This window comes from Anas platyrhynchos, chromosome 5, assembly GCF_047663525.1.
Source record: "Anas platyrhynchos isolate ZD024472 breed Pekin duck chromosome 5, IASCAAS_PekinDuck_T2T, whole genome shotgun sequence".
Taxonomy (NCBI): Eukaryota; Metazoa; Chordata; class Aves; order Anseriformes; family Anatidae; genus Anas; species Anas platyrhynchos.
The window spans coordinates 910,391-920,577 of NC_092591.1; the positions used below are offsets into that span (position 1 = coordinate 910,391).

Consider the following 10,187-nt stretch of genomic DNA (forward strand, 5'->3'; position numbering starts at 1 on the left):
AAAGGAGTCAGGTTCAATCCAAGTTTAATTGCTACAAATGCTATTCTGGGGCCTCGTGAAAACAAGGTGATTCATACATGCCATTAAGCTTTCCAAGTGATTGTGAACCTAAATATGTGAAATAGATACCAAAAAAAAAGAGAAAGAAACTTTAAAACAAATACAGCCTTAGTTAAAACAGAAACAATCCAAGGCTTTCTGTTGTTTGTGTAAGGTGAGCTGGGAGCAGGGAGCTGGGGCTGGGCTGGATGGGCAGGAAGGTGCTGGCTGTTGGGGAGCCAGGTCTTCGTTTAACAGCTTGAGGGGATGAAGGATGGACAGAGAGGAAAATGGAAGAAAATGAAACAAAAGATAGAGAAAGAATGCCAGAGAGACAGAAAAAGGGAGACAAAAACAAAAAAAGAGAGACAAAGAAAAAAGAAAGAGCAAGCAAAAAACACTTCCAGCAAAGCAGATGGAACTGGACATAAAACAGAAAGAAACACAAGCTGTATAGTCACATGAAATTTTAAGCAAATCTCACCACTGACTTCAGATAACAAGAAATAGTTCAAACCTAATAATTGGAAATCAATGAGGGTAAAAGAAGAACCCAGGACCTGGTCTGCAGAAAGTGGTCCTTGAAATAAAAGAAGCAATAAAGAACTAAGGCACCTTTGCTTAGAAAAGGGTGTGAAAAATTGAAAGAAATTATATTCACTTTTTCTTGACATATGTTGTGAAAAAAGGGAGTGTCCGTGTCCCGTCCCTTCCTCCTGCCCCCCCCATCAGTGGAAAGAGAACTTCTATTTCACATTATTTTTGTCACATGTACGTATTGGTTCAAGTGAATAATAAAACGAAAGGTTATAACTTGGTAGAACAAATAATCAGTGCAAAGGATATAGCTTTGACTAGCTATGTGGTTTGTTAGAAATATAAACAGCAAAAATGAGAATTCTGCTACCCATCTAACCCCTACATTTCCAGTTCACCTTCACTTCAACTAATAATAGAACCTGTAGAGTTAAACTGGGGCAAAATATCAGAAAGATGTGATTTGTCATGAAAAATAACTTCTTGCTCAAAAACAATATACTAGTTTTAAAAACTAAATAAAAAATCATTTGGAAAAAAGAAGACTGAAACTCTTCTTTCCAAAATCTTAGAGGGCCTCAGCATCCTCAGAACTGTGCTTGCCATTTTGCTTTTGTATTTTCAGAAACCAAAGTCTGGTGTAATGGACATTATTGCACTAAGGCTTTTTATTTCAATTCCTTTCCATCTTATTTTTCAAAGGATGCATGTGGATGCTGGGAAAAATGGCATTGTTGAATGGCTGAGAAGTGACTCTTTTGCTGTCTTTACAGTAAGAAAAGTTGATTATTCTCTCTATAAACACATTTGGTCACTGGGGATTGTTTCCACAACAAAAGTTAAGCTTTGGCTTCAGTTCTTCAGTACAGTATCTTAAATTGTGAGAGACGGCAAAGACACAAACGGTCTCAGTTGCTTCTCTCTTTTTCCTGATACAAAGACTTTCTCCAAAAACAGGGGGGAGCACAGGAATACCAACAAGAACAGAGCCCAGGGAGGGGCTGAAACAGCATCCTAAGGAGCTGTAGGCAAGGAGCTGTTGCAGGCCTTGTGTTCTCCATCCTGGAAGACCAAGAATCTCCTGTCCCCTGCCTGTCCTGCCCATCGCCCATCCTTCTGCCCTTGCCAGGAGCCCCAGTGCCCACCAGCAGCAGCCTGCCCGTGGTGCCTGTCCTGGCTGGGGAGGCTCTGCTCGTGCTGCAGGAGCGCCCGCAGGCACTGCAGCAAGGCTGGGAGTTTGCTGTGGGTTTGCTGTGGGTGAGGGCGTAGGAAGAACAACAAAAGTAACAGAGAACAAAGGAGAGCCAGCATATGTAAAATAGGAAATAAGATGGTTTGGCAGCTGTAGTTAGAGAACGTGAAGACATGTTGTGGAAAAACAGAGAACACGTTACAACAATGTCAATCATTTATTTATTTATTTATTTTTATTTTTATTTTTATTTTTTGAAAAGTCATTACATTCCATGTCCAAAGTGTGTGACACTGTTCAGAAGATACTAAAGTACACTGGAGTCTTCATAACGAAACCATGCACTACAAATTAGTATAAAGCTAAAGAAAATGAACGTTTGCAATGGGTGAATGTACAGCTAGTGTGCTATTTCTGTTTTGCTTGAGTTTTACACTTGCAAAAGGGGAAATACAGTATAATCTTTCAATCATGATCAAGGGCATATGATAACTTTTAAAAGCGGCATTACAGAAAAACATGCGGTAGAAAATAGCACTGCTCCCAGCCCACATTTTGGTCAAACACATGAACCAAAGCTGTGAGAAAGAGCTGGAAGTGACAGTGATGCACAGATTGGAAAGCATGCCCACCGTTGGCTGCCGTTCGCACCCCCAGATGCAGCCCCCATCCCGGTGTGTCCTGATGGAGGCAGGCACCTGGAGCCTCCGCCGTGCCCAGCTGCTGCAGGGCCAGCCAAGAGGCACAGCGCCACAGCCCTCCCACGGCCGGAGGGCACGGTTTGGTCTGAATGCCCTTCCTTATTGAGTCATTTCTTACACGTCTTTCTCCTTGGACAGAGATCTCTGCAGGACAGGCACAAATGAATCTCTTTAGATGAGACTTTTATTCCTCTTATGTATTCTGATGTTCTGCTTTCTTCAGTACTGGTCTGGAGGTGGCCTGTGGGGCCAGACCTCCTTCTTCAAAGGGAACACACCCATCACTGCAATCGGTGTTTGTGCTACCAGTGGTGTGCAGCCTGCCAGGGTCATTAGCAAATGCCATTTAGCTTGCAACAGCTACATCAGGACATGCAAGGCCATTTCTAAGAAAACTCGTCTGATTTCTGAAACCATGCTAGTGTGTCTAAAAGCCATTGCCTGTGCAAATACTGTTGTTTCATCATGCCTACAAACTACGCTGTGAAGTGTGACGCTGAGACAGTATTAGAGAAAGACCACCCCAAAAGACAGTGAAATGCTGTTGTTGCAAGGCCTGACCAATCTGGAGCAAAATTTCTTCTCAACCACCCAGCAGGCAGCTATCTACACGGAGAAGATTGATGAATACATCCATAGCCATTGCCCACTGTCTGCAGCACAGGTGGGTCAGTGCTGTTCTTTGAAGAGCCCAGGATAACATCAGGGCTCCTCACCGCACAGCTGTGGGCCCAGGGCCAGCAGCAGGTGCCTGACATTTCCTCCAGGCAAGGCACCTTCACCCATCCTCTGTACCCTCTGCTCAGCACTCGGTCGTTGTGAAAAAATATCAAAAAGGAATCAATGTGACTTTGAACAATGCTGATGAAAAAATACATCACTGAGGAGCAATTGGCACTGAAGTCAGTAACACGACTGCTTAGACTGGCTCCACACTGAATGCAGGTGGAGGTCAGTGCAAGCTCCACCGCCCTTTCTGCACTGCCTCCACATGAGCAGCCCCAGTCTGAACAGGTATGAATGCATCGGGATGATTTTGTGCCTGAGATAATGCGGGCTGCAGAGTCCTCTGACACCTACACTCCGAAGCAGCACGTACTACCCTGGTGAATAATGCATTGAGCCAGGAGCATCTGCAAATTCCAGGTGATAAATTCCTTTTGCTCCTAGTCATTTTCCTTTAAAATACCAAAAAGAACACAGACTGCAGACTGTGCCTCAGCCTGCACAGATATTGAACTAGCTGTCTCTCATTTGGGGACTGATGCACACTGTGGCTATCCAGTAGTGTTACTATAAAACTGAGAGTAATAAAATGCTATTTTCCCATAGAATGAGAAAGGGGATTGATCTTCTGTTATAAAAGTGCTGATTTATGTCATCCCTTTTTTTAGTCTTCCAGAATATGACCAAATTCTCAAACTGTGAGATGACTTTGGGAAGCCAGAAATCAAATCCATGCTTCTGACCTTGAATAAATCCCTCCCCTCCTTCCCTTCCCTTCCCTTCCCTTCCCTTCCCTTCCCTTCCCTTCCCTTCCCTTCCCTTCCCTTCCCTTCCCCAGACACTACAACTGCTGAATTTTTCTTGTTTGTTTGTTCTCTTATAAAAATTAATCACATCACTGGGAAACTTGGTGCTCAATACAGTAAACACGAGAGCTCGGAAGGCATTATATTTTTGGTAACCACAACCTCCGCATCAGGTGTGTGCCAAGGGCTGTGGCCTCTGTGGGAGCTGTGCCCCGAGGCTGTGGGGCTGCCCCAGAACCTGCCCGGGAAGGGGGCGGCCGCAGTGGCCTTAATGCGTTTTGGGCAGATTAACCCTGCAGTTGTGCTCCCTCGGAAGTCAGGCTGGTGGAAAGCGTCGAGGTCTAGCTCCAGCAACCCAATTAGCAGCGAAAACAGGACTTTCAGCAAATGGCATTATGATGGATTAAGGAGGGATTACCGCTTTGTATCTAACAGCTCTCAAGAAAATAACTTCACAAAAAATTAAAAAGCTAAGACATTAACTTGTTTTCCAGTGGAAATAGATTTGTTTGCTTTCACTGCCATCTGCCAACTCCTGCCTATTTTATAAACAAGAAAATTAAAACAACAATCATGCAGACCACGGCTCAGGATGCTTGCTGCTAACCTTGTTCCTCGGGCTGGGCTGTGGGTGCCCGGCGAGCTGCCAGCCCCACTCCCGCTGGCTGGGTTGTGGTGTCCCAGCTCGCGCAGGGCTGGGCAGCACGGAGCAGGCTCCCGGCATGGCACCATGGGCAGGAGCCACATCGCGGGCAGGCCCCAGGCTGCCTCGTGCTGCCGGCCAGCCCATGCAGCCAGGCCTCTGCTCGGTGCTGGCCAGGGGCACCCAACCTGCCCCAAAGCCTCCTCAGCCGCTGCCCGTGTGGTGCGGGCTGGGCACTTGCAGGCAGAACAAGGCTGTGGGAAGACCATGCGCTGAGTTTCGGCTTTTCCCGTCTCTCCTTTCTGCTCCTTATCCGGTGGCTGATGTTCAGTTAAACTCACGCTAAAACCTTCCGTGGAAGTGCTCTGTGTGCTCTAGCATCCCAGGGAAGAAACATCACGTTATTAAACTCATACTTAAGATTCAGGATCCCTCTTCCAAAGAATCGGTAGAGTTTTTAACAAGGGTAACCGAACCTTTTCTTTTCTCAGTGGGCCACAAAAAATACCGCTTAAGGTTATTAATTTTCTCCCAATATGACTCTCAAATGCTGGATGAAAAAGAATTTATATTCCAGGCAGTGTGTTAATTTTAATTTTGTTTACCTTCCCAGTCTTTCTAAATCAGACTTGATTGCATTTAATAAGGGCTTTAAATGTGTCTTAATAATGTTTGGAATTAATACTGGTTTGTGAGTATCTGCGGATGGTGGGTCCCCAGGAGACCCTCTGAAATCTTGTTGTGATAAATAATCTAAAGCAGCCACCTGTGTTAAAAAATGTTTTGCATTTTTTTCCATTGATTTTCTATGCTGAAGTTTTTTTTTACTGTGCCCACATAGCAGAGTAGTGCTGGCAGCGGCAGGTAGGAACAGCAGTCAGTGTATTAAACTTCCTAATAAGTTTTTATTTCCTTCTTAGTACCGTTCACTTGTGTCTTTCTTGCTAAGACTTTCTGTCTGTGGAAGCTTGCAGCAGTGTGTGCGGTACCAGCAAGCACCCATCCCGCCGAGCAGGGCTCCCCAGAATGGCAGCAGCCCTTGCTTTCCCCGCTGCTCAGTGGGGACACAGCCCTGCTGCTGATGGAGAGGCACGGGCTGGCTTCTGGGGAGCCTCGCAGGCAGCGGGGCTGAAACCAGGGCAGGAGGGGGGTGTGAGCAGGGGTGAGGCTGTGCCATGGCTCCGGCGTGCTGCTGCTCCTGGTTAACTAGGAGGCTGTACGAGTGTGCAGGCTACAGTAAGAGAATTCTGTCCAAAATCACACCACGAAAATGAAATATAAGCAGTACGTGGAATAGGGTCAGCCTGACAGGCACCTTTCCTAGAGAACCATGCTGGCACGATGGGGCTGAAACCGCCCCACGATCACAGGGCTTGAGCATGGGTGTGATGGAGCGTGGGCGACGAGGACATGACCAGCAGCAGGTTGTTCACCTGGGTGGAATCTGGGTGAGGAAAAGCAGTGGCAGGGCTGGCAAAAAGGTGAACTCAAAGAAGGATAAAATAGGCAATAGGGATGAAATTGCACGGAGAACAAACATGAGTTCTTGTGGGGATGTGGGAGGGAGCCCGGACACCCCGACGGACTGTCCGCTGTGCCCACAGCCCTGCAGTGCCAGCGTGGAGTGAAAAGGGCAGAGCTGCCAGGAAGGGCAGGCTTGTACCTCGCTACTGAGCGTGGGAGGAAAGGAAAAGGAAAAGAAACTGCAAGAACGACAGTAGTGTAATCCTGCACCAATGGTAGCACTAATGGTGAGCAATAGACCTGTAATAGTGTCACTGGCAGCAATACAGCTGTACAGTAACACCACTGGCTGTGTTGGTTATTAGCCGATTGAGGTACCATTAGTTTTTAAAGGTGTGCTGCTTAACCTCTAAGCCATATAACCAGCACCCTGTTACCTCTCCAACCTCCAGTCTGGAGGGGTAGAGTGGAATTGGGGAATAACACACCAGCTCACCCTGTGGTGATCACTCTTCGACTCCCTTGAAAGTCACAGGGCAATGAGAGCAGTACATGAGCCATATGCAGCTGGAAGTGCTTAAGTTAGGCCAGATGAGCTGACCCCGGCGTGCCTGCTGCTCCCTGTCGGCCTGGGGGTGGCTGCAGGGCTCCCTCGGGTGCAGCACTGCAGGTTACACTGACAGCGGGTGGGCTGCTGCAACCCTTAACTGCAACACTCGTGGGGTGAGTCAGCCTGCATCCAGTGCTCCTCTCGTTCACAGGAGCAGCTAGAAAAGAGGAAGAAGACTCAGAAATGTGATAGAAAACATCTTCTTACAATTTGTAGTAAGGAAATCTATCTTTCACCCTATATACGCAAACCACAGAGAGTTATCTGGGCTATGCTGCTTTGGATGTGCCTCAGGAACGCTGCTCTGTGAGAACTTGTCTTCCAAAGGTTGTGCTACCCGGTGATCCGTAACCACTACAGAGGCTTATACAAGCAGCACTATTACTTTTTACAAGGAAGGTTGCTTGTAAGAAGCGTATGGCCGTATCTTCAGGCTGCCTAAATTAGTTAGAGATACACTGGAAGGGAGTAGCACTGAATCCATCAAGGTACAGATCAGAGGAGCAAGTATCATTTCTGCGTGCATCTGAAAGATAATTTTCTGTGCACTAAATGGAAATCCTGTTTGCTTACATTATAATAACCAATATTATATAAAATTAGGGTTAAATTCCAGAAAAACAAACTATAATACATAGAAGAAAAGGAAGATTTCAAGAAGAAATGGGGACCTTGAGAACAGCAAAAAAGGGTCTGTCTTCTGCTGAGCATAGAGGTGGAAGAGCAGCACCTGGGCGGCAGCTCCCTGCTCACATGCAGTTCACATTCGTGTGAGGGCTCCCTGTGAGGAACTGTCTAAGTCATGCAGGGTTTTTGAAAGAGTTCCAGAAACTCAGTGCTTTTGCACAAAATTCTGCATTTCCTTTTATTTTTTGTTTGTTTGTTTGTTTGTTTGTTTGTTTTTTTTCCTATATTTTCTATATATTTATCTCTGTTTCCCTTCTATCACAAAGAAAGGCTGAAATTACAAACACGTCTGGCACCCAATAGCTCCCAATAGCTTCTGTTCTGACACCCTTGGACCCCTTGCAAATAAAAGCTCTGCACCTGGCAGACATCCACTGGGGTGATGCCTCCAGCAAGTCCGCCCCCAGGGGTGAGATCCCACAGCTGCTTTGTGCAGCTCGGATGTCAGCTCGCACTTGGGCTGTGACGCCCTGTGGGCACATCCCCACACGGGGTGGCCTTGCAGGTGGGCACAGCACGGGGATGCCTGCCTGGGGACTGCCACTGTGCTTGGCACTGCCTGTGCACACGGGCGGGTTGCCCCACAAGCAAATCACAACCTTTTGCTGGATGTGAGATGTCAGTCTGAATGTCTGCCAAAAGAGAAAAAAAAAAAAAAAGAAAAAAGTAAAAAGAAAATCAAAAAAGAAAACCTGTTGATTCCCTTCATTTCAGACTTGTTATAAAGCCTTCACGTAGCTAAGATCCATACCTGGCTGCAGGACTGCACAGTGCTGCTGGGGGCACGTTGCCCCCCCAGCACCTTGACCCCAGGAGAGCCCAAGTGGTCTCATCTGTGCTGAAACCAGAGCTATCCCCTTTGATGGCACAGGGGATTTAGGGAATAAATTGGTGCTATTGACAACTGTTAGTCATCTACTTCTTTGACCCTTTAAGAAATAAAGGAAAAGGAGATTTATGTCTTTGATGTTAGCTGTGCGGGGAAACCACTTCAAAGAAAGATGAAACGACGTTAGTAAATCAAGAGGCCCTTGTGAGAAGCACGGACCCACGTCACACCACCATTTCAGCTACGAATTGCCTTTATTTCTTTGTTTTTAATTTTGTCTCTCGCAGATATTGCTGAACCCTTCCTTAGGTTTCATCTGATCTACTTCACAGAAAAGCTTGTGACAAGTTATTGGCGGCTGTGTTATGGCAAACATGGATCCCGCAGTGCTGCTGCTGCCCAGAGGGGCCTGGAGGAAGCTGGTCCCACGGCTGCCATCCCGGGGTCCTGGAGCACTGGCACATGGAGAAACCTCCACCCTGAAGCAGAAGGTGAATCAACGTTTCTGACTGCAAGAGTCCAGCTCAAGTTACAGGATTTTCTTTTTTTTTTCCAAAGCCAAACAGATCATTACCTGGCCTGTAGATGCCCATGGTATTTCATTGCTCAAACGAATAATATCCATCAAACCTATTTTTGATATATATTTTTAGGTTGTAGCTATTGTGATTCTGTATAGTATTCATAAGTTTGTTTAAAAATTAAATGTTGCATCATCCCTTTCTTATGAAAATACCGTTTCACATATTTTTACCTGAACAGTTTTGTCTGTATTGGCATATTTGCAGCAGACGCTTTATTGATGAAACAGTATTTTCTGAGAGGTTAAATTGGATTCTATCGGAAAAATTTCTGCCAGTGTTTCTGATGAGTCAGAGGAGCGAAGTGAAATATTTTCATGCAGGCTAGAAAGAACTTTGCAACAGTTTTTCTCCTTTTGGAAAGCAGATTACTGAGTTGTTTCTTCTTTTTTCCTTTCCAGTGTTTATTTTGGATGTGCCCTGGAGCTGCTGAATTTGAAATAATTTACAGAAGATTCAGGGGGCAGTGCTCCTGCAAACAATTTCTTTGGATAACAGTTTAGAAGTTCAAATAGTACTTTTCTACCACTGTAGTGTTCATGTCTCTCATTTCCATGTGCATTTTAGGAGATGAACTTCTTACTGTGAAATTTAACAGAAATAATGCATTTCAGATTACTAACGGAAGTATTTGAAAAAATAAAATGCTAAGCATGAAAAGGTAGGTATTTCCTGAACATCACTGTTCTGTGGGGTGCTTACAGTGCTTCTCTGAGAGCTGCTGGCAGTAGCTGCAGATCTGCGGTGCCACGAGTTTCCCACTGCAAGTGCTGGCAGGTGGACTGAGCCCCAGCTTGAACTTCAGGGGAGAATTCCCCATCTGAGGAGAACGTAGACACAAATGCTGTGTCCAGTGACAACTCTTGCTGTTTTGGGGACTGCTTGTGGTCAGCCTTTGTTTTCCATCATAATGGAAAACAAAGGGGACAGGGCTGCAGTCCTGGAGAAGACCCAGGCAGGTGCATTGCTCACCGCAGGGCTGCCTGCCGGAGCTGCCAAAGCGCTGGAAGAAGCAGTGGGGAGATGGAGAGCTGCAAACGCTCCCTCCGCAGCAGCCAGCGCTGGCTGCCCGCATGGATGGGCTCTCACCTGGGGATGGTGAGGACAGGACGTCTTAGCAAAATTGTGACTCTTATGTCATTTGATCGCTGAAATGTCACCGTCAAGTGTTTTCGTCAAATAGCTTTGTGTGTACTGTTTGGAACACTTTTTTTTTTTTTTTCTCCCTGAGCTGTTAGAACATTTTGAAGTGGAGCTTTCTTTTTTCTTTATTTTTTTTTTTTTTTTAATTTCAAATTTAATATCTCTCTGAGATGGGAGACTGAGGATGAACTAATAGTAACCATTTCACAGATAGCTGCATGGAAAGAAA

The 10,187-nt window shown here is 45.9% G+C and overlaps 1 long non-coding RNA gene across 1 annotated transcript; it reads left to right on the plus strand.

The window, feature by feature from the left end:
* The first annotated feature begins 3,207 nt into the window (after positions 1–3,207).
* Positions 3,208–9,969, plus strand: LOC119717241 (uncharacterized). Its single transcript, XR_005266469.2, has 3 exons — positions 3,208–3,483; positions 8,567–8,725; positions 9,217–9,969. It is a non-coding gene; the product is annotated as an uncharacterized lncRNA (long non-coding RNA).
* The last annotated feature ends 218 nt before the right edge of the window (positions 9,970–10,187 follow it).